Genomic DNA, 23,096 nt, shown 5'->3' on the forward strand with positions numbered 1-23,096 from the left:
TGTAAAGGTACCTGCGTTGTAAAAAAATGCGTTGTAAAAACATAAGTTGTAACAGTATCCGCGTTGTAAAAGATGCGTTGTAACGGTGTGCGTTGTTACAGTCCGCGTTGTAACATCATATATCCCTCGACTCCATCTCACCGGACGTCGCCTTCCTAACAGAAACATGGATGAATGCCTCATCAGCCCCAGACATCACCATTGCCATCCCGGAAGGATACAAGATCATCCGTAAGGACCGCTTCGAGCAAACAGGAGGAGGCATCGCGATCATCCATAAGAACTCCATCCGCATCTCAACCAGCTCCGACGCCCACCTCGCCAACGCCGAACACCTCCACTTCCAGATCCACATCGACCCCAAAACCACACTCAGAGGCACCCTCGTCTACCGGCGTCCAGGACCCCGTGCACAATTCAGTGACGACATCACTGACTTTATCACCCCACACGCCCTCCCCTCCGAGGATTACATTCTATTGGGAGACCTCAATTTTCACCTGGAAAAGAGCAACGACGGCAGCACCACCACCCTTCTGGACAATCTTGCCAACCTCGGACTCAAACACCTGGTCAATACCCCCACCCACATTACTGGCCACACACTAGACCATATCTTCACTTCCAGCAAACATGTCTCCTTCAGTCACACCACAGCTCTTCACTGGACGGACCACAGCTGCGTTCACTTCACATACAACAAGTCCACAATCCTCAACCATCCTCAACCCACCATGCGAAGAAACTGGAACAAAATCACCATCGACCAGATCTCCTCATCGCTTCTTCAAAACCCCCCTGTCCACTCCTCAAACCCCGACCAAGCAGCCACTAACCTCACCCAATGGATATCCAACAGCGCCGACATTCTAGCCCCGTTGAAAAAACGTCAAAGCAAACCAGGCAGCAAAAAGGCCTCATGGTTCAACGATGATCTTAAGAAATCGAAGAAACTTTGTCGCTCCCTCGAGAAGTCCTGGAAAAAAGACCCAAACACCAGCACCAGGGACGCCTTCAAAAACGCCACCCGCATACACCACCAACTAATCCGGTCTGCCAAGAAAGCCGCATTCAAAGACCGACTAGATAACAACACCCACAACAGCAAGGAACTATTCAACATCGTCAAAGAATTCACCAACCCATCAGCCAACTCCAACGACATCACCCCTTCCCAAGCCCTATGCGACTCCCTAGCTTCCTTCTTCCACAACAAAATCGCAGACATCCACAACAGCTTCGACAATCGACCCGGAGACCAACCCACCCAACCTTCTGCAGGACCTTCACCCCCCCTGAACACCCTCAACGACTGGAACCCAATCTCCACTGAGGACACCATCCGCCTGATGAACTCCATCCACTCAGGATCCCCAACTGACCCATGCCCTCACCACATCTTCAACAAAGCAGACTCCTTCATAGCACCACACCTCCGAGATGTCATCAACTGCTCCCTCAACTCCGCCACCTTCCCAGAAAGCTGGAAACACGCAGAACTCAGCGCCCTTCTGAAAAAACCCACAGCTGACCCCTCCGAACTCAAAAACTACCGCCCCATCTCGCTTCTTCCATTCCCGGCCAAAGTCATCGAGAAAGCTGTCAACAACCAACTCGCCACCTTCCTCGAAACCAACAAATCCCTTGACTCCTCACAGTCCGGCTTCCGAGCCAAACACAGCACTGAGACCGCACTCATCGCTGCAACTGACGACATTCGAACTCTACTGGACAACGGAGACACAGTCGCCCTCATCCTCCTCGACCTCTCCGCTGCCTTCGACACAGTCTGTCATAGCACCCTTCTACAGCGCCTCAGAAACATCGAAATCCAAGGAAAAGCACTGGAATGGATCACTTCGTTCCTCACCGGAAGAACCCAGAGAGTCCGCCTCCCACCATTCAAGTCAGAGGCCACTGAAGTAATTTGTGGCGTGCCACAAGGATCCTCTCTCAGCCCCACCCTCTTCAACGTATACATGAGCCCCCTTGCGACCATCGCTCGCCAACACAACCTCAACATCATCTCCTACGCTGACGACACTCAACTGATCCTCTCACTCACCAAAGACCCTAACACCGCCAAAACCAACTTACACGAAGGAATGAAAGAAGTAGCCGAGTGGATGAAGCACAGCTGTCTGAAACTGAACTCCGACAAAACAGAAGTCCTCATCTTAGGCACCTCCCCCTCCGCCTGGGACGACTCTTGGTGGCCAGAGGCCCTTGGAAAGGCACCCATCCCGACAGACCACGCACGGAACCTGGGCGTCATCCTGGACTCCTCACTCTCGATGACCAGACAAGTCAACGCCGTTTCATCATCTTGCTTCAACATTCTTCGCATGCTCAAAAAAACATTTCGCTGGATCCCCACCGAAACTCGTAAAACGGTCACCCACGCACTGGTCACTAGCCGCCTGGACTACGGAAACACCCTCTACGCCGGTACCACCGCAAAACTCCAGAAAAAACTCCAACGCATCCAGAACGCTTCTGCCAGGCTCATACTAGACATCCCTCGTAAAGAACACATCTCTGGTTACCTGAAAAACCTACACTGGCTCCCCGTAAATAAGAGGATTACTTTCCGCCTCCTAACCCATGCACACAAAGCACTTTGCGAACTTGGACCTGAATGCCTCAACACACGACTGTCCTTCTACACCCCCTCCCGTCAGCTACGATCCTCCAACCAAGCTCTTGCCACTGTACCTCGCATCAACAAAACCACCATGGGAGGCAGATCCTTCTCCTACCTGGCAGCTAAAACGTGGAACTCTCTTCCTACTCACCTCCGCCGTACTCAGAACCACCTAGCATTCAGAAAGCAACTTAAAACTTGGATATTCGACAAGTAACTCCTCACCTCTCCTCAAGCGCCTTGAGACCCTATGGGTATGTAGCGCGCTATATAAATCTTTTGACTTTGACTTTGACTTTGACTACATTAAAGCTGTTAATGCTGAGGATTTTTCAACGAGCAGAGTTGGTGGCCCGGCTGGTAAAGGATATAGTTTTATTCCTGGGGCTTGAAGTGGCGGTGAAAGGCATAAGAAGACCGCTATACGGAGCACGAGAGCAGAGCAACCTGGAAAGGATGCCCTCACAGATTGCAACGAGGAATCAGGTTGCCAGGTCCAAGATACCGGACTCGGATGCAGACATGGACTCAGCCGCAAAAAAGAGAGAGCTGAGACGAAAGGAGAAGGAGCGCGAGGCCGAAGTTAGAGCAGAGCAGAAGGCAGAGCACCGGGCAATGGCAGCGGCGGCTAGCGCAGGACGGGCGGGGAAGAAAGCGCTGAGAGCGGAGATAGCAGCGAAAGAAATCACCCCCAGAGCCGGCAGAGGGGGGCTAAGACAGCCTACCTTGGCGGAATCCTTCGGCGGGGGGAATAACAGCAGAGAAGCATCGACGGATCGTAGCAGAGGGCGAATCCAGGCCGATGCAGAGGATACCATGACGCCGGTGCCACGAGAACCAGCTCCCGGGGACGCGGCGGAGGCAGTGGCAGAGTCAGAACAAGTCGAAGAAGTGGGAGCACCGGTGGAAGACGAGACCTGCACGGAGGAGCAAAGGCCGGTAGGAGTTACAGAGCCGGGTCCGGGAGGTCTGTTAACTGTGCCCAGCGCCGTACTGGAGGTATGTGCAGCAAGCGGGGAAGCAGAACTGGGGGGGGGAAGCCCCGCATTAATATTGGAGAACATGGCAATACTCGAGGGGAACAAATCAGGCGATACATCTGTAGCAATGGAGGGGGGAAAAAAGGACAGTGCTAAGGACAATGTATGTGCGGCAAGCGAAGATGCAGGACTGGGGGGGGGGGAGCCCTGCATTATTACTGGAAAACCTGGCAATACCCGAGGGAAACAAATCAGGCGATACATCTGGAGCAATGGAGGGGGGAAAAAAGGACAGTGCCAAGGACAATGTTAACAACAATGTTAGTGGAGCTAATAATCAGGGCAGCAGTAGCAGCAACCAGAGTATTAGCGGCCCTGGGGCCTGCCCCAAAGTGAGTGTGATAGGGGCAGGGGCAGGGGCACCAGTAGAAAAGGTTACTACTATCAATCAGCCCTACAATGAGGGTAATAGTGTCTCAGGAGCCACCCCCAGTCAAAACTTGACAGATGCACTCATTCTGGATGACCCTTTACGTTCTGGGCCTCAAGGCATACCAGCAGCTGGTAAGGGGGGCGGGGTAGACAGCAGTGTTGACAAGACCACGGGGAAGAATGCCAATGCCAACGCAAGGGGCTAAAACTTGGACAAAGGGGCACTGAATAAGGCACATTCGAGAGACGGTTTGGCGCTGTCAGCAGGGGGGCTCCCTGCTCAAGGTCTAGCAGGAGCAGCAGGTTTATTGCCAGGCCCGCTACCAGGGACCCCAGGTGAAGACATTTTTTACTGAGTGAATGATGAGACTGACGAGACAGACGAGACCTCGGGCGTGCATAAAAACAAGGGACTATCCCCCGAGTCTGAAACAGATGATTCGGATGTGAGCCTTGAAGAAACGGAGGTATCTACTTCAGAACAGGACTCTGAGTCGGACTCCGAGTCTGAGACGGGCCAGACCCAATCTTCTCTGGATGATAGTACTCAGAGGCAAACGGTTGTAAGAAAGAAAAAACAAAACACTAGGAAACAGCAAAGAAGGACCAGCCCTAGGCATATGGAGAGGCCTAGTAAACTGGTCTGGGATTACTCAGCAACCTCTAAGCTGTACCACGATGAAGGAGGGAGTAGGTCCCGGCATAATGGCTCTTAAGGTCCGCAGACTCAAGGACAGGGGCCCACAATGGAGATGCTTTACACTACTCTTAGGCAAGTGCAGGGAGAAGGTAGAGCTGAAGCTAAGAGAGCGAAAAGAGCAAACAAGAAAATTGAGGGGTCACTGGGCAAAGTGAACAAGATGTATGCGGAGATGTCTGGCCGAATGGCAGAAGTGGAGGAAAGAACAGGCCAATTGGAGGACGAAGTCTCTCAGTGGAAGGAGTTCAAGACGGCGCAGGAAAAATTCAACGAGGACTTACAATGGAAGGCAGAAGATGCGGAAAACAGGCAGAGGAGGAATAACATTAGGCTACTGGGGATCCCAGAGGGGGTCGAGGAACAGAACCCTAGGGCCTTTGTGGTCACCTTGCTAAGAGAATCATTTCCGGAGATCACCGCCTGGAATTGGGACGTCGAGGTACAACGGGCCCACAGATTTCCCCTGACAACTAAGAAATCATATGGCGCTCCTCAGAATGAGAGACCAAGATATATGCTTATATACGTTGGGAACTTCCTGGCCAGACAGGAGATTATGGACAAGGCTAGGCCACAAGATCACCGGGCCTTAAAGGAAACTCCTTCTTCGCCCGACCGGACTTTTGTCACGCTACGGTGGAGAGGAGATGGAGATTACGGCAAATGATAGATCCATTTCAAAAAGCTGGATGTGAGGTCTACCTCCTGTTTCCTCCAAGGCTGAAAGTAATACTAGAGGGGCGTACTAGAATGTTCATCTGGGAAATCAAAGCACAGAGCTTCTTGACTGAACTAAGAGAAAATAGAAGAAAACAGAACTAGAAAATAAAGGACGAGATACTAACTGATCAGGTCGGAAAGGACTTAATGCAGTGATGGATTATAGTATTATGTATATACACAGTGAGAATTGCTTTGGTGAGACACATTGTAGGGGTAAGGAATACTTAGAAGGGGTTTATGGGATATCTTTAAAAATCAGTTTCTTTTCTTTTGTATTCGCAGCTAATAAAGGAGAGTACATGTAGGGAGAGGGGGGGGGTGCAGCACCACTCAAGGGGGTTGGGAACCAGTCATACGTAGGTCAGGATTGACCTAGTTGCCTGTGGAAAGGGGGGTTGGGGGGGAGGGTCAGGGGGGGGGAAGCACCAGAAAGAGAGAGACAGGGGTGATCGGGCAGGTTGTGGGCAAAGAAGGGAAACAAGATTACAGCACACAGTGGAAAAAAAAAGAAATTGATGAAAATAAGGAGAAGTAACAAAAATAAGAACTGCGTAGGATACTGGGGCATAAGAGTAGGGCTAAGAGACTGGAAGTTTAGAATGTTGGAAGATCTGAAAATTCTCCTATGAGCACAAACATTAAAATCGTGACTATGAATGTATGCGGGCGGAACGATAGAATAAAAAGGCAGCGGGTAGCTCTATTACTGAAAAACCCCGGGGCGGATTTCTTTTGCTTACAGGAAACACATGTGGAAGGGAATAGGTCATTTTTGTTGGAGCAAATGGGTTTTAGGTTACTAGCTAACTCCAAACAGGGGGCTAGAATTAGAGGAGTTGCTATCCTGACAAAACATTCAGATATAAGAACGAGGAAGAAATTCGAGGATCAGTGGGGGAGATGTGCCTTGATCGAGTGTTTCATAGGGGAAGAATGGGTCACAATAGTCTCTATTTATGGGTCGACAGAGGACGATCCAGAGTTGCTTGATTTTCTAGACACCGAACTATCCGCGTGGGCGCCAAGAGCTATCCTGGCAGGAGATTTTAATATTGATGGGGCCAGGGGATTGGGGCTAGATTCTATGGGACAATACCAGGGGAGGAAAAAGAGGGTATGCAGGGCAATACAGAATCTAGCAAGAAATAATGCATTGATGGATGTGTGGGGGGCCAAGAAACCCTCTGACCCTGGCTATACATTTTTTTCGGCTCCGCATCGGAAATGCGTTAGATTGGATTATTTTTTTGTATCTAGGACACTATTAGGTACTTCAGTGATAGATAGGATGCCAAGGATATTGTCAGACCATAATACCCTAAAGTTAACAGTAGAAGGAAGCGGGTTCAAGAGAGTGGTAGGATCATGGACATTTGAAAGGGGATTGCTGAAAGATGATGATTACATTACACACATGCACTTGTGGATTAGGGATTTTTGGGACATTAACAGGGGGAGCACCACCATTGGGAATGATTGGGACACATTTCAGGCAGGGGTAAGAGGCGAGACACTGAGCTACTCTATCGCGAAACGAAGGAAGGAACAAATAGAGGGTGAACGGATAAATAATGCCCTGAGAATAGCGGAAGCAAGACTAGAACAAGCCACATTAGACCAGTGCGAGTACAATGAGCGGGTATTGGAAGTTACGTTAGCAAGAGAAGAGGCTGTAGAAGGGGTGGCAATTAAGGCTGCTAGAATATATGATACACAGAGAGAAAGGTGCTATGAATTTAGTGAAAAGATAGGACATATCTTAGCAGCACGTTCAAGACAAAGGGTGGCTAAGGGAGAGATTAAGGAAATAAAAGATAATGCTGGGCGTTTAATTACGGATATGAAGGGGATAGCAGAGGTATTTAGGGAGTTTTATAGCAAGCTATACAAAGAAGAACAAGTACGGGACAGGGGGGAAATAGAGGATTACCTACAGAATATCCCGGGTAAGGTTTTGAATAGTGAGGAAAGAGAATTTCTTGATGCTGATCTGAGAGATGAGGAGATTAATGAGGCTATATTGGGTTTACCAAAGGGGAAAGCAGCAGGTCCAGGTTTGATACCAGGAGAGTTTTATAAGGTGTTCCTGCACTCAATATTTAAAGACCTAGCAAGAACATTTAGGGGGGTGCAACATGGGCAGGCAATTCCGGTAAGTTGGGCCGGGGCGGACATCGTAATAATACTTAAAAAAGGAAAGGATGCAACAGAACCAGGGTCGTACCGCCCTATAACATTAATCAATGCAGACACCAAAATATTCTCCAAAATACAGGCAGATAGATTCGCTAAGATAATCACCCAATTAGTTAGCACTAATCAACATGGCTTTATACCGCAAAGGGGCACTACACTACATATTAGGAAAATGATAACACTCTTTGGTGCTCAGGAAGTAGAAGGGAAACCTATAGCGGCCATGTTACTGGACGCAGAAAAAGCCTTTGACAGGGTGGCATGGGAGTACTTGTGGGCGGTTTTAAGAAGGGGAGGGGTAAGTGAAGTATTTTTCAAAGTCATTCAATCACTTTATACGAACCCTACTGCTTGTGTTAGGGTGAACTCTGGCTGCACTAGTCCTCTGGATATTACAAGGGGTACTCGGCAAGGTTGCCCTTGCTTGCCCCTCTTATTCGCTATGTACATTGACCCCTTGATACTGAGGTTAGAACAGAATGATCGAATTAATCCGATAAATACTAGCAGGGGAGATATTAAAGTCCTAGCATATGCAGATGACATTGCGGTCATTACACCTAGCCCAATAGATGCAATAAGGGAAATAGAACTAGAGGCAGATCGGTTTGGACGAATAGCGGGGTATGCCTTGAACAAAAGCAAGTCACAAATTATAAAGAACGCTTACACAATATGTACAGATGCACGGGTGGTTGATGAGGGGATGTATTTAGGTATTACGATCACGGCTGAACTGGAAAAACTGGTGGAAATTAACATTATTCCCATTATTACAAAAGCAAAGAAAGATTTGGATAGGGTAAATAATTTACATATGTCCATAGTAGGTAGAGTAAACTACGTAAAAATTAACTTGTTGCCGAAATTTCTGTATTTATTTAGAACAATACCGCTGTTTTTTAGTATGATTTGGTTTAATAAGTTGGAGAATATGGTACATCGATTTGTGTGGTCCCAGGGGAAGACGAGAAGAGCATTGAAATACATGTCATTACCACGGGATAGGGGGGATGGGCGTTGCCAGATTTTAAAATGTACTACTGGGCGGCAGCATTACAGCAGATGACGGGTTTATTGGGAGGTGCTGAGGGGGAAACTGAAATTCCTACAGGGTCAACGGAGGTGTATGGGATAATACTCGGAGAGGAGACAAACAATGCTTTCCTTAGATATTCGGAGCAAAGCTATTTTAAGCGAACCAGGTTCAAGACGCTAGAAGCTGCTGGTAAAATATGGAAAGCATTTGAGAAAAGTTTTGGCTTGGGAAGATTTCATGCATACACTAGATTAATGGAGGATCCAATGCTGCCACCAGAAATATTTGCAGATACTATATTTAAGGAATGGGCTCGTTTGGGAATTAAAAAATATGGGGGATTTAATAGGGGAGGCAGGGGTAAGGCAATTCACAGAAATCCAGCAGGAATTTGGTGTTAGCAATAGGACTTTCTTTAAATACTTACAATTAAGAAGCTTTCTAGGTAATAAACGAGGCGGACCGATGGGCTTTGAAGCAAATTCGATATTACAGATGGTTGAGGGGGACCAATCATGCTCAATTAAAAGGTTGTATGCAGAACTTATAGAACATCGAGGGGATGACCTGGAAAAATATGAGACCAAATGGAGGGAAGCCTTAGAAGTACCAGAGGGCGTATTCTTAAGGTCACTAAGATTAGGACGGGAAACCCTCTGCTCGGCGGCGCTGCAGGCACAACACTATAAGACCTTATACAAACTCTATTACACACCAGCCAGAATTGCCCAGTGGGGAGGAACACAGGGGGTTAGGTGCCCTAGGTGCGACAATACGGAGGCAGATATAGTGCATATGTTTGCGGGGTGCCCAAACCTTTCTCCGCTAATAAAAAGTATCGAAACATTTTTTGATAACTCCTTGGCATATAAATTGAAGCTGACACCAGAAGTAATACTATTAGGAGTAGAGGGGAGTAACTCACAGCAATATCAAGATGGTGTTTTTATGTTTGTGGCTATGGCTGTTTTGCGCCTATGTATAGCAGCTGCATGGAAAGATAAGATACCACCCCCGTTCCAGCACTGGCTGGCTAGGTTACTGCATATGTATAATTTGGAGAAATCTATCTATACCAGAAGGGGGAAAAAGGGTAGAGCGCTTGGATTACAGTTGTGGAAGCCTATCGCAGAATGGAAAAGTAGGATGGCAAGTGTCTAGGGGGGTGAATAGTTGGATGTGATAAAATATACATATGCCATTTGGGGTATCTTCTGTCCTCTCTCCACTTCGGATCTAGGAACTGTGACTATGGATTATTGATTATTGATTTTTTTTCTTTAACTGTGTCTTATTAATGCTTTCCTACCTACTGTTTTTTATGCCTTATTTTTTCTTCCCCAATTTGTTTTGCTACAAGATGTATATATTATGGAAGTATGCAATGGAATTTTTTTTGTGATTATCTAGAAATGTACCTGCTGTTGAAAGATATTGACTGGTGCGGGGGGGGGGGGTAAAAATTGCTGTAAAAATTGTCAATAAAAATATTTTTTAAAAAAAAGGAACGACCAATACCAGTAGGTAAATGTTAGACCTGGCATCATTAGGTTGGTCTTCCCCTAGATGTTTTGCCTTTTACTTTCTGTTTTTGCTGATTCTTTGTGTTGGCCTTAAGACTCTGAGCACTTCGCCACTGCTAACAAGTGCATGTGCTTCTCCCCTAAACTTGAAGTCATTGGTGTATACCTGATTGGCATATGTGTTCTACAGGTAAGTCCCTTATAAAGTGATATGCCATATACCCAGGGCCTCTGCTTCAAATGCTACTAGTGGGCTGCAGCACTGATTGTGTAATCTTTTTGCTAAGCCATTGGGGGCATATACTGAGCCCTGCTACTCACCCTGACATCGGTTTCGCCTTCCTGCCTGCCCGAGTCCTCCGGCTGCCACGTGCACCATCTCCAGCGGCCGCCGAGTGGAGGACTCAGTTACCCAGCGACCCCTGCGGCGGCGCCACCAGAGGACGTCATCCTAGGCGCCTGGAGGCGCTTAAAGCTCGGGCTCCCTTGGCAGATTGCTGTAATCCTTTTGCTAAGCCATTGGGGGCATTTCCTGAGCCCTGCTACTCACCCTGACATCGGACTCGCCTTCCTGCCTGCCTGAGTCCTCCCGCTGCCGCGTGCACCATCTCCAGTGGCCGCCGAGTGGAGGACTTGGTTACCCAGCGACCCCTGCGGCGGCGCCACCAGAGGACGTCATCCTAGGCGCCTGGAGGCGCTTAAAGCTCGGGCTCCCTCAGCAGATTGCTGTAATCCTTTTGCTAAGCCATTGGGGGCATATCCTGAGCCCTGCTACTCACCCTGGCATCGGACTCGCCTTCCTGCCTGCCCGAGTCCTCCCGCTGCCGCGTGCACCATCTCCAGAGGCCGGCGAGTGGAGGACTTGGTTGCCCAGCGACCCCTGCGGCGGCGCCACCAGAGGACGTCATCCTAGGCGCCTGGAGGCGCTTAAAGCTCTGGCTCCCTCGGCAGATTGCTGTAATCCTTTTGCTAAGCCTTTGGGGGCATATCCTGACCCCTGCTACTCACCCTGACATCAAACTCGCCTTCCTGCCTGCCCGAGTCCTCCCTCTGCCGTGTGCACCATCTCCAGCGGCCGCCGAGTGGAGGACTCGGTTACCCAGCGACCCCTGCGGCGGCGCCACCAGAGGACGTCATCCTAGGCGCCTGGAGGCGCTTAAAGCTCGGTCTCCCTCGCAACGCGGGACGCCGGGCGGAGCCCGGGCCAAGGGCGGGCCCGTTTAAGCCTGTTAAAGACCGGGTAAGACTGGACTGGGCCACCCCATTAACATTTTTAGTGCGCTACCTTTCGTCATCATTTTACTATTATTCTACATTTGTCGTTACACTGTAACCTCTTTGAATGTTAAGTTACCCTGACCATTCACCAAGAGGTACCAGAAGTAAAAAAGCACAAAGTGCTGCCCAGGCAACCGGCCCTATTGACAAATTTATATCTAGGGCAAACGAGGCTATAGATCAGGGTATAATCCTGCTGGAACGGAGGGTCTTGAAGGATTTGGCCACGGCCAAACGGTCCTCATTGGGCTTGCTGGCCACCGCTAAAACTCCCTTGCGCCCTTCAGAACCCGGCACACTACTGGAAGAGTGGGTCGATTCACATACTGTCCCAGGTACTGTTGATCTGTCTGTATCTTTAGAGCTATCAGATTCACAGACACCATTGTCTTTGGAGAAAACCCCGACTCTTTTTTCTAGTCCGGGCAGGGAGGACCCTACCTCAGCACTTAACAGGGGATTGAGGGAGGGAGTGATACCCAAGAAAAATAAAAAGAAAAAAAAAAAGTCCCGCAAATCGATCTGTACCACGAATCAGTCAAATCATCTGCCTTCACCTATCACCCAGTCTCCCCTTCAAGCTGCTTTGTTACAACAAGAGCCAAATCCTACACCCCTAGGAACAATTAACTTTTCCACAAACACCGCTAACCTCAAAGTTAACAGTAATACGGGAGGAGGGTGTGAAATCTGCCGCATAAATAACCAACTACTGACTAGATTAGGGGAACTAATTAAATCCTATGTGCAACCTATCGAACAGACTCTGTTAAAGATCGAAAAACAGATAGCAGCGCTGACCACAGTTTCAAAAATCCAAAAGGGTACAGATCCCGGTCAAACTGTGGTGCAAAGATCTAACCCCAAGACCATTAAAGAAGGGGCGGCAGCATTAAAACCGGCCACCACAGTGTCAGCGGTTTTAGAAAAAACCCCATCTACAGCGGCAAAAAAGAAGGGTCCCACTGTAACAAAAGCTCCAGTTCCTGTACTTACTCAGGCGCCTGTCCAAGCTAAGCCACCAGGGGTCCAAAATCCTATCCCTAGGACTAGGAGGTGGGGTGGTCATTCGATCCACCTACCCCCAGAAGCTAGTCCGTACGTGGTGATCCTGACCGGCGTTCCTGAGTTGAGTACTAACTCGGAAGAACCAGGCTATTCACTGAGAAACAAAGTACTACACTGGTTATCCATTAACAGGCCTCTTCCATCGTATTCAGTCACCAGAGTCACATCGGTCCGCAGGTTCCCATGGATAGGTAAAGAGCCCAAAAAAACCCAGGGAGACTGCGTCATCATAAATTTTGAGGATCCACTCACAGTTGAGCATATTTGCTCCTGGGGTACGCAATTAACTAACGACGGGATAGATACCAAAAGACTTTCTTATTTCTAGCCACTGCCACCCAGATATAACGACGGTCTAGATTGGAACTGGACCCAAGTTGGAAACTGGGATAGAAGACGAGATTGGATTGACTGGCCATGACATGGAGGTAGAGACGCTGCTCCTTCCTTTGGATGGAGAGGGGTTCCACTAACAAATACATATGATTGCTTGGAAATGGTGGATTGACCACCAGCCGCCATTAATTAGGATAGCACAGGTCTTACCTTTCACAAGGCTAAATTATTGCATCCAGTCTATTGCTCCTCGACCCCACAATGTACGGATGGTATCGTAGTCTCTACGGCAAGCTCTAGACCAATAGTTCCACCCTCTATTATAGAATTGGCCCTCGAACCATCAGTCCCCCGTGAAGTAATAGCATTGACTGTGCCCCCTAGTGTTACCAGGCAAGAACCCTCCCTAAGTTTAATAGACCTAGACTTAGTACAAGATAATCCTTCTGGACCCAACGAACACCCATTCTCACGCTCAGGAACTCCACCTCCTGACGTTCCTTTGAGTACAAGTAACACAGTTACCTCTAACCGCTCGCTCTCTGTTTTATTTTGGAACGTAGCAGGCCTCCGTTCTAAGTTAAACCTTAAACCATGGTTAGATATTGTGAATGCTCACCAAATAGTATGTTTACAGGAAACTTGGGCCATCGAGCCCATGCACATTCAGGGCTACAAAACATATCACGTCCCAGCTAGTACTACAACACATGGTAGACCAAAGGGAGGCCTAGTAGCATATTTTTCAAATAACTTACCTTCAACGAACATAATTGTCCTGCTTACCAGTGTGAGTTTCCAAATTATAATGGTTCCATTCAATAAGTACATGTCACATCTGTTTATTAATTTTTACAATAACCTTCACCCTGCTGATTGTGTTAAGATTTTAACTGAAATTACTTCTTTTATAAAGGAGCAACAAAATAAGTACCCCTCTCGTGTTTGCTATGTGATTTGGGGGGGGATTTCAATGTTCCTTTGTGTAACAACTACAAGAAAGGTATTTGTGGTCTCCAAGACGAATACGGCTGCCCCTTGACCCATTTCACACATTCGTATTTAGGCAATACCCTGAATGACTGTCTTTTTTCCCTGGAGCTGGAATATGCCAATGACCTTGCAGACCCGCCTGTTGAATTTAAGCCTACATTTCACAGTAGGGGACTGTCAAGTCTCATTGACTATATTCTATGCTTCCAAATAGTAAAGGGACAATTGCAACTATCTACTACAGGTTCTGATATTTCCAGCGACCACTTCCAAAATAGTATCACCCTATCAACTAACATCCCTTTACCTCAACCCACCAGGATCAGTTTATTAAACCAACAATGTTTGACCATGGACAAGGTTAACGGCTTCTCAGTAAAATGGTCTAAAGTCGACCCTGAAACAATCACTGGAAAAGTTATTTCCAAAGCCCTCCCTTGGTTGAACAACTGCCTGGCAGAGGATTATACCCCTCAGTCGATTATATCCAGCTTTTCGGAGATCTTAAAAGTCATACGGGCAGAATTATTCCGTCATCATAAACCCCGTGAACAGGATTCCAAAGGATGGTTTGAGTCTACCTGCCGTAAAGCACAAACTGCCCTAAAAAGAGCCCTCCACAGTCAAAATAGACATCGACTTGAGATTGCTAATCTCAGAAAGGCTTACAAATTGGCACAACACAACCGAAAAAAGGAAATAAAGAAAAATCTTTGGGCCCAACTACATGAGAGCTGTCCACGTAAAGACAGCTCCCTGTTCTGGCGCATAGGTAAATCACCCTTTTTGGTTGATACCACAGCCTCTCAACATTTAAACGTGGCTGTGTTGGCTGATGAGTGGGTGGCTCATTTCTCAAAGATATTTGGTGGTTCACCCGTCGACGCTACAACTGTGGCCCAGACGGGCAAGGACAGTGTCAAAGATCCAACATTCCCGAGAGGAGGAGCTACGCTAGCAAGCAAGATGGCTGCTTAAGCTCCCGGCTCCGCCGACCTCCGCCAGCACCTCGTATATCCTGCGCGCTTTATCCTGATTTCACACTGGACTCCCGTATGTGTGAGGAGTAGCTGACTCTGAAGGCGCAATCCTGAACTTTTTATCGTACCAGGTGACAGAGATATGCCGTGTTTCATTCTTGGCTTACCCCGGAGCTGAAGCCGGGGCCTCGATTTCCAACCCATCCCGGCTGGAATTGAACAACATCGGCTGGAATCTTGGGCTTTGTCCAGTCTCCCGAACGGAGATATAATCTTCCTGGGTTTTGACGGCGATTTCGTATCCTGCCTGCAACCCACACTCTACGGCGTGTCACATCGTTTGCTAGCCCCGTATCCGACGCCTGGAGCCACAATAAGCTTGCCGTGAGGGTGCGGACGGGAGCCCTGATCAGCGGCGAAGGAGCAACATCATGAGGTGAGAGCGCCCGTTGTTGGTGCCCGCTCCGGATTTGCCTGTACCCCGGAGAAGCCGGCCTCCGGGGGTTTGCATCCTGATCTGTTGCTTGTAGAAGGAGATGGAGGGGGCAAAAGACACGCCACCGCTGCACACCGTAATGGCAGCCATTACAGCGCTCCACTCACAGATCATCGTCAACTACCGGGCACTGTCTGTAACGATGGACAACCTTTGCTGGAGACCGGACAGTGGCTTTTTGCCATCATCGCAGCCAGCGGTGCTATCGACGGAACATCGTATATCCGACTTCGAGGTCCCTGTGCAGGAGCCGGATTGCTTTGGCGCTGCGGATTCCTATACTACAGATCGCGCGTCCGTGAACATTGTCAGCGTTCCCTGCTTGAGCCTTATCTCGCCGAATATCACTATGGACAACCTTGACTGCCTCAACAAGATCACCTGTGACTATTGGAGAGTTTTATTATCCTGCCACGCTTTTCCTCGCTTGCCTTGTGTAGACTGTGAACTTTTATCCTTTAATTGGCTTGTTCGTACTGACTTGCATTTCCATGTAAGCTTTACCGTTCTCACTGCTGCTGTGGCCTGGGTTACAATTACTCCAGTGAACACTCGTACTGGCCAGGGTTAACTTGTGGGGCTTTTTAGGACTCGGGACAATAATGTAATCGGTTGCTGGGATTGTGACCTGTGAACTGTTGGAGTCGGGTGGTATGTTTGGTGCTTCCCCGGATTGATTGTGTATTTCGCTGCTCTTTCTTTTGACTTTGGTTCCGGGGGGTTGCATCTGGTGGGGGGGAGGGGAGTCCGGGAGTGTGTGTTTTTGTTTCTCCTCCTCCGTTGCTTTCTTCTTTTAGGGATGCTTCTGGGCGACAGGCACGCTGCTAGTGGGTTAGGCTGTAGCCATTGCAGGGGTGCAGGGTGGTGGGGGGGTTTGTTATTTTGCCTTTGTTTTGTTCTATGGCCCCTTTTTCTTCTCTTCTCTCTTTCGGGTATTGCTCTGGGCGACAGGCGCGCTGCTAGTGGGGTAGGCCGTAGCCATTGCAGGGCAGCAGGGTGGGGGTGTGAGGGGGGTTTGTTATTTTGCCTTTGTTGTGTCCTATGGCCCCTTTTCTTTTCCTTTTTCTCGCAGGATCCGGTCGCGATAACTTTCGGTTTCATCCTGATGTATACGAGTGGGCGGGGTATGGAGTGGGTGGCTGTGATGATAGATAGGTAGCTTAGTTCTTTACCATTAGTGAACTTAATGGTGCTTGTGTTTGTACTGTTGGCCTACTTTGATCCACGACTGCTTTTAACACCTACCCGCAAATTTTATACCTCTGAATGTGTAGTTCCGGCTATCCTGTAATTTCTTCTTTATCTCGTTTTTTGGGGGGGGGGGGTCAAATATAAAATGAAACCTTATTCATATCCTTGATTCGGAATGTTTCCAATACATCGTCTATCCTTTACCGCTGCCGGACCCATGGGCTGTCGGCTGAAGAGCTGTGTTATTGGCATTACTGATCCGTGTAACATGCATGTGGTATCGGCCCCCGCCGCTGCAGGCTTATTTTTGTATCTTGTGTTGAACGATACAATAAAGGTTTTAAAAAAAAAAAAAGATCCAACATTTCCCATTGACCTTTACTTCGACCTAAACGAAGTTATTAATGCACTAACATCCTCCAAATTAGGTAAGGCCCCCGGCCCCGATGGAGTCCCACTCGATATCTTTGAAAGCAACTTAGAACTTTGGGCACCCCTCGTCCCCCAGGTAACGGCAGCTGTGTCAAGATAGGCCTAATAGATTCCTGCTCTTCCTCTATTCTGCTTCCTATCTTTAAAAAGGGTAAACGCAACAATCCAGCCTGTTACAGGCCTATCTCCCTCCTGGACTCCTTGGGGAAAGTCGCAGGCCGCCTGATCCTGGAACGTCTCCAGGATTGGGTGTCGGGGAATAACACCTTAACCGATCTCTAGTATGGATTCCAGGAGGGACTTGGCACTGTCGAACAGGCACTGAATCTCACCCTCTTAATAGGCAAGTACGTAGGGGCAAAAGGTGGTAATCTGTACCTAGTTTACATCGATCTCACCGCAGCATTCGACTGCGTGATACATTCTAGGCTGTGGCTCATTCTCAGTGAACTAGGGGTAGACCCCCCACTTATAAAATTTCTCCGCAAGCTTTATTCTGATGCTACCGCTTGTGTGAGATATGGGATCGGCGGCGAACTATCTCCCTCATTCCCAGTAAACAAAGGAGTCAGACAGGGCTGTGTCCTGGCCCCCTTCTTATTCAATCTGTACACCAACGGGCTGGAATCAGTCATGTTAGTAGGGAGCCAGGACCTTCCGTCTATTAAACACCACCCTATTCCCGCTCAACTATATGCAGATGATTCAGTCATCTTAGCAAGAACCTTAATACAGTTACAAAGACAATTAGACAAATATTGCCAGTTTATGCTTTCCCTGGGGTTGAAAGTTAACAAAAGCAAAACATTTGTTATGCATTTCGGGCCCAAGGCGAAGAACCCCAAACATGTTTTTATCGAACGAGTCAGATTGGAACGTGCCAGGGAATATCCCTATTTAGGTATTCTAATGGATGACCAATTATCCTGGAAACAAGCAGTGTCTAGTAAAAAGTTACTCTATCAGAGAGCAACGTCTGCTCTTGTTTCCTTTTCAAGTAAATTGGGTAAACCAGCCCCAGCCGAGTTGCTTAAAATTTATCACGCTAAATGTCACAGCGCAGCAACTTACGGCGCAGGTGTCTGGGGCTACGCTCCTGTAGACGACCTACAAAAGGTCCAAAACAGGTTTTTAAAATACATCTTGGCATTCCCACAAAGCGCCCCAATTTACGGTTGCCATATCAAGCTCGGCATCGACTATTTAATAGAGAACATTAGATGTCAACCGATCCTCTTATGGCACCGTATTTGGAATAAACCACAATGCCATTTAACCCGTTCATTAATAACCAACTGTTTATCCTTGGCCTGTTGGAGCAAAATCCCTTGGCGCCTTTATGTCTCCAATTTTTTAAAGGATTTGAACTGCACATCTTACTTCTCTGAGCCCACCTCAACATCAGACATTTCCAGGAGTGCCCTGAAAAATCTCTGTTTAAACCACCTCAGAGATTTGCGGCTTTCTCAAGAAGTAATTAAGCCAACTAATGTGCAGATCTTAATGGTCCAGACCTCCCCTGGTATCCAGCCATACCTAACTTTTTTCTTATCTAATCATGAAAAATTTGTTCTAACTAGGTTTCGTTTTAATTCTTTTTTTCGTCTTGTTACTTTCCCCACTGTGCAAAACTGGTCTCATGAATTGATTAAAAGTCCATGTTACGGAATTTCACCTCAGTCCACATTACATGTATCTTTGTTTTGCCGATACTACGAGCAACCCCGCAATCGCTGGATTATTCCCCTTCTTCGTGCAATGGGCCTGAGAACGTGTTGGCCAGCCTATCTGGCCCTGCAGTCGTTAGACTCACAATATGCCGCTAAATGTGTAGCTTGCTTTTTGAAATCATGTTTGAAAATCCGCTGTACAGTTTGAGCTACCGTCCTCATGATTTTATGCCCTTTTTGTACATAATGTGTCATTAATGTTTTTAACCATAGTTTTTAAGTCAATCAGTTTTTATTTGTATCATACATTGTGATTCAAACATGTACTGTAATTTTATTATGTTTTTTTTATGATTTTGCTAAATCCTAATCGAATAAAAGTTTTGAAACTGAAACTGTGTCACTCACAGAAGAAGCTTTTCAAACTCTGTCTCAGGCCTGCCACTGCCTGTGTGTGCATTTTGCACCCACTTTGACTTGGAATTTAAAACAACTTGCCAAGTCTTAAACTCCCCTTTTACTACATATAAGTCACGCCTGGGGTAGGCCCTAAGTAACCCTAAGAGCAGGGTGCTGCGTAAGTAAAATGTAGAATATGTTCTTTTTATATTTTGCATGTCCTGGTAGTGAAAGCAGTCTACTTCTTTTTTCACTACTGTGAGGCCTACTCCTCTCATAGGCTAGCATTGGGAATTCTTTAATACAGTTTTAAACTGTAGCTCCTGATCGGAGAGAAATAGCTTTTTCATGTTTCATATGTTTGGAATGGGAATGATAAATCCTCCTTACTGGCGAAGTTGGGTTTAACATTACTGTTTAAGAAATGCCACTCTAGGAAGTGGTCATTTCTCATCACTAACTGCTTTGAATGCCTGACAGCCTTTCTCCAATACATGCCTGGGGTGGGTGACAGCTACACTTTGTGCATTTCTTCTAGACAGTCACAAAACAGGAAGGATAGGAGTGTCTGAGTACCCATCTACATACATCTGCATTCTGATGGCTTTGCCTGGGCCGGATTGAAGGGAGGGGCTAACACTTTATTTGAATAGGCAGTCTCCACACAAAGGACTGATTACCCCCACAGATAGCCTGACAGACAGGACTGGGTTGAAAGGGATACTTGTGCACTTCAGAGAGCTGCTTTGAAGTCACCCCCACATCAAAGACATGTTTGGGTACAAGTGCTGGGTCTCTGACCCTCTAAACAGCAAATACTACTGGACTTGTAACTGAAATTCTGCCAGAAGAACTGCTGTGCTGTTTAAAGGGCTCAACTGGACAGCTGATTTGGAAGGCATCCTTTTCTGTTTGTTTCCCTGCTGCCTGCTGCATTCTGACTCTGCTGAATGACAGCTGGACTCTGCCTTCACTCAAAGTGATCTTCAAGGGCTTGTTGGTGTGCCTCCTGTTGCTTGAGACTCAGTGATATCAAAGACTCTGCCCTTGCTCCTGTGTGTGGCTCACAGGAAGTGACCCAGATACTTGCAACATGGATTTCAGCACATCTTCTGTCTGTATGTAACAGAACCGGTGCATCAACTTAGTTGCCGGAGTAAAAGCTGCTTCTCACATCAGTACCAGCACATTGCCCCCAGACATCGTCGCATCGGATAGCGTATCACTGCCGCTGCAGCTTGTTGAGATCAAAGCATCACCTCAAATGTGAGGCAGAATCCGGTGCATCACTCGACGCCTTTCTACTCCGGCACCTATCTTCAGACGTGATGCCTCACCTTCACTGCTTGGAGAAGATAGACCACCTCGCTGTTTGCAACCCAGGAAAGGTACTTTGTTCACCAGGACCTGCGTGGGTCCTGTAGCCAGCCGGAGCTCCATCGCAGTCGTCCCAAACTTTGACATTACCCTAGTCCAGCATGACCTAAAGTAACCTTTTTAGCACTACTTACCTGTACATACTTTACTGCATTTATTCCCTTAAACTTCAGTATCTCAACTTCTATATATTGGATTTTTGTTGTTTTGATCTTGTTTTGTTCAGAATATAATAATCTATTTTTGTAATCAGTGTGGAGTCTTTTTGTGGTATATTCATTGTGGAACGGTGTGAGTGTTTTGCAAAAATACTTTACACATTGTCTTTTTAGATGAGTCTGACTGCTCTGTGCCAAGCTACCAGAGGGTGAGCACAAGGTATGCTTTAGTGTCTCTCTAGCTTACCCTGATTATAGTGGTGGTTCCTGCCTGGCCTGGGTGCATAACTCAGCAAACCATGAACCCCATTTCTAATGGTAATGTTTGAATATTTTGCCTTCCTGTATTGTGTAAAATGGTATTTTATATGATTTTACATCCTGGGTTTTAATTAATACTACATGTATTATAAATATTGGATTAAATAAATATATTTTTTCTAGCACTTTGGCATTTATATTTGCTATTTTGTGGTTTTTAAGCCAACAACATGCAGAGGTTTAAGCCTTTATGTCTTTTTTTAATCTTTTTTCATATCTTGAAAACCAATGGAGCACCCCTCTACACACCATGAACTAAATCAATGGCCAAGCCTGCTGAAAAAAACTTAGTGAACACTGTAAGAAATCTGAACCCAGGATCGCCGGCCATCTAAAAGCCATAGTCAACGCCATCAAGTTAATAACATTTGACTCTGATGTTCAACCTGAGGCAGTGCTTGGATGATTAGTTAAGTTGTATATTCTTCTTATGTGATACATTCAAAGACCCATCATCCATGAATTGCTGAATCAATCTTTCAAATTATAAAATATCTGTTGAGAAAACTCTGTCCATTTGTAGGGAAACATTTTTCTAAATTACTGTTAAATCTGCTTTATATTTGATTTGAGTTGTATGCTTATTTTCCTAACTCGATGTTTCCTGTGAACGTCTTTGGTAGGAAGTGGAATCCGACTAGTATTATGTAGTCAATGGCATGAACTGCAAATCTTGAAACATGTATGGCCCTCCCCAGTGCCACAAACGTATGAAAAAATATATATGTTCCTCTATAGATCATTAACATTTTTAAATATTCCTATCAACCAATGTGGTGTATTGCAATATTTCAAAATATGAAACATCAGCAGAGGAGAATTAGAATCGATCAATAACCGATATCAGTAAAGGTAAGTACCATATGATTTTCCATAAAAGATTATTAAAGCTCTTCGGTGTCTGAATTAGTTTTGCTGTTCTTTCTGACTTGTGCTCTTATTTATTGCTATTTTGTGGTCAATTCTTGGATTAGATAAAGTTTGAAATATATTCCATCTGTGCCTTTTCTTTTTGTTTTAGTAAACACAAACTTGTAATGGAAGAAGACAACGATTGCAAGAGGCCACGATCCCTTTCAAATATGCCACCTTCACATACTGATACACCTGATAGGCTTAATAGTCCAAGCATTGTAAAGTTTCACCAAGAAGACACCTGCAGGAGAGAAGACAACTATGGCATCAGCATTGCACATGGAGGAAGCACTTCCGCAGGTCTCCCTGAGAGCCCTCAGTCATCTTTGTTTGAGGACTGCCAAATAGGTGAAAACTCAATGAGTCCAAATCAGCCTGAAAGGAAATCAAACATAAGTCCAAGTCCAAGTCAGCAAGAGCAGGAAAAGTTAATTGTGCAATATGAAATATGGCCCCACCTCGACCTTCAGCCCACCCTTAAAAATGGCTCCATAAGCACTGAGCCGTCGCTAAAGAGATACAGGAAACAAGGCCCTGATGCAGAAATCCAAAATGTGAATTTAGTCAATGTTTTTGTGTTTGGGAAGCATGTCAGCGGACATGGTGATAGAGACAAGTGGATAACTGGATTTCATGAGGAGAAGAAAGGTTTCTGCATGGAATGTGGAGGTGTACAGGAACTGAGTACAGCCGAAAACATCGAAATGTATCAAACACAGCTATCTGCGTCAATTAAGATGCTGGCAAACATCTCAGCAGAAAAGGACGCGTTCCAGAAAAAGGTAAGCAACACAGAAAATCACGAACAAAAGTAGAAATGTATGCAAGGCCTGAAAGCAACTAAAATTAGCCCTGGTAAAGATGGTCCAACTAGGTTCCCATTCCAGGGGCCCGTGACTAAAGCGAGCCATGGCGGGTCTCATAGCTGTGTCATGGCTTGTCATCCACGCATAGGTGTGAACCCGACATGCTTTAATTTAGGATTATTTTGTGAGACACGGCTCTTGGTTTTTTTCTGACAGAAACTTGTATCACATTACGCCCAAGTATCTGCATTCCCATGGTCATACAAATTAGCCTTTCACGGGTTCCTTAGTTGGCATTCTTCTCCACAGATTCCCGATTCCTGACGTCAATGGTTTCAAGCATTTTTCAGCGTAGCTGTACACAAGCTGATAATTTTGAGTAATGATGTTGATCAATCACTGAATAACTTTAGTCACAACAGGCTCTTAATCTTGTTAA

Source organism: Lissotriton vulgaris, chromosome 4_1 (assembly GCF_964263255.1).
Source record: "Lissotriton vulgaris chromosome 4_1, aLisVul1.2, whole genome shotgun sequence".
NCBI classification, from domain to species: domain Eukaryota; kingdom Metazoa; phylum Chordata; class Amphibia; order Caudata; family Salamandridae; genus Lissotriton; species Lissotriton vulgaris.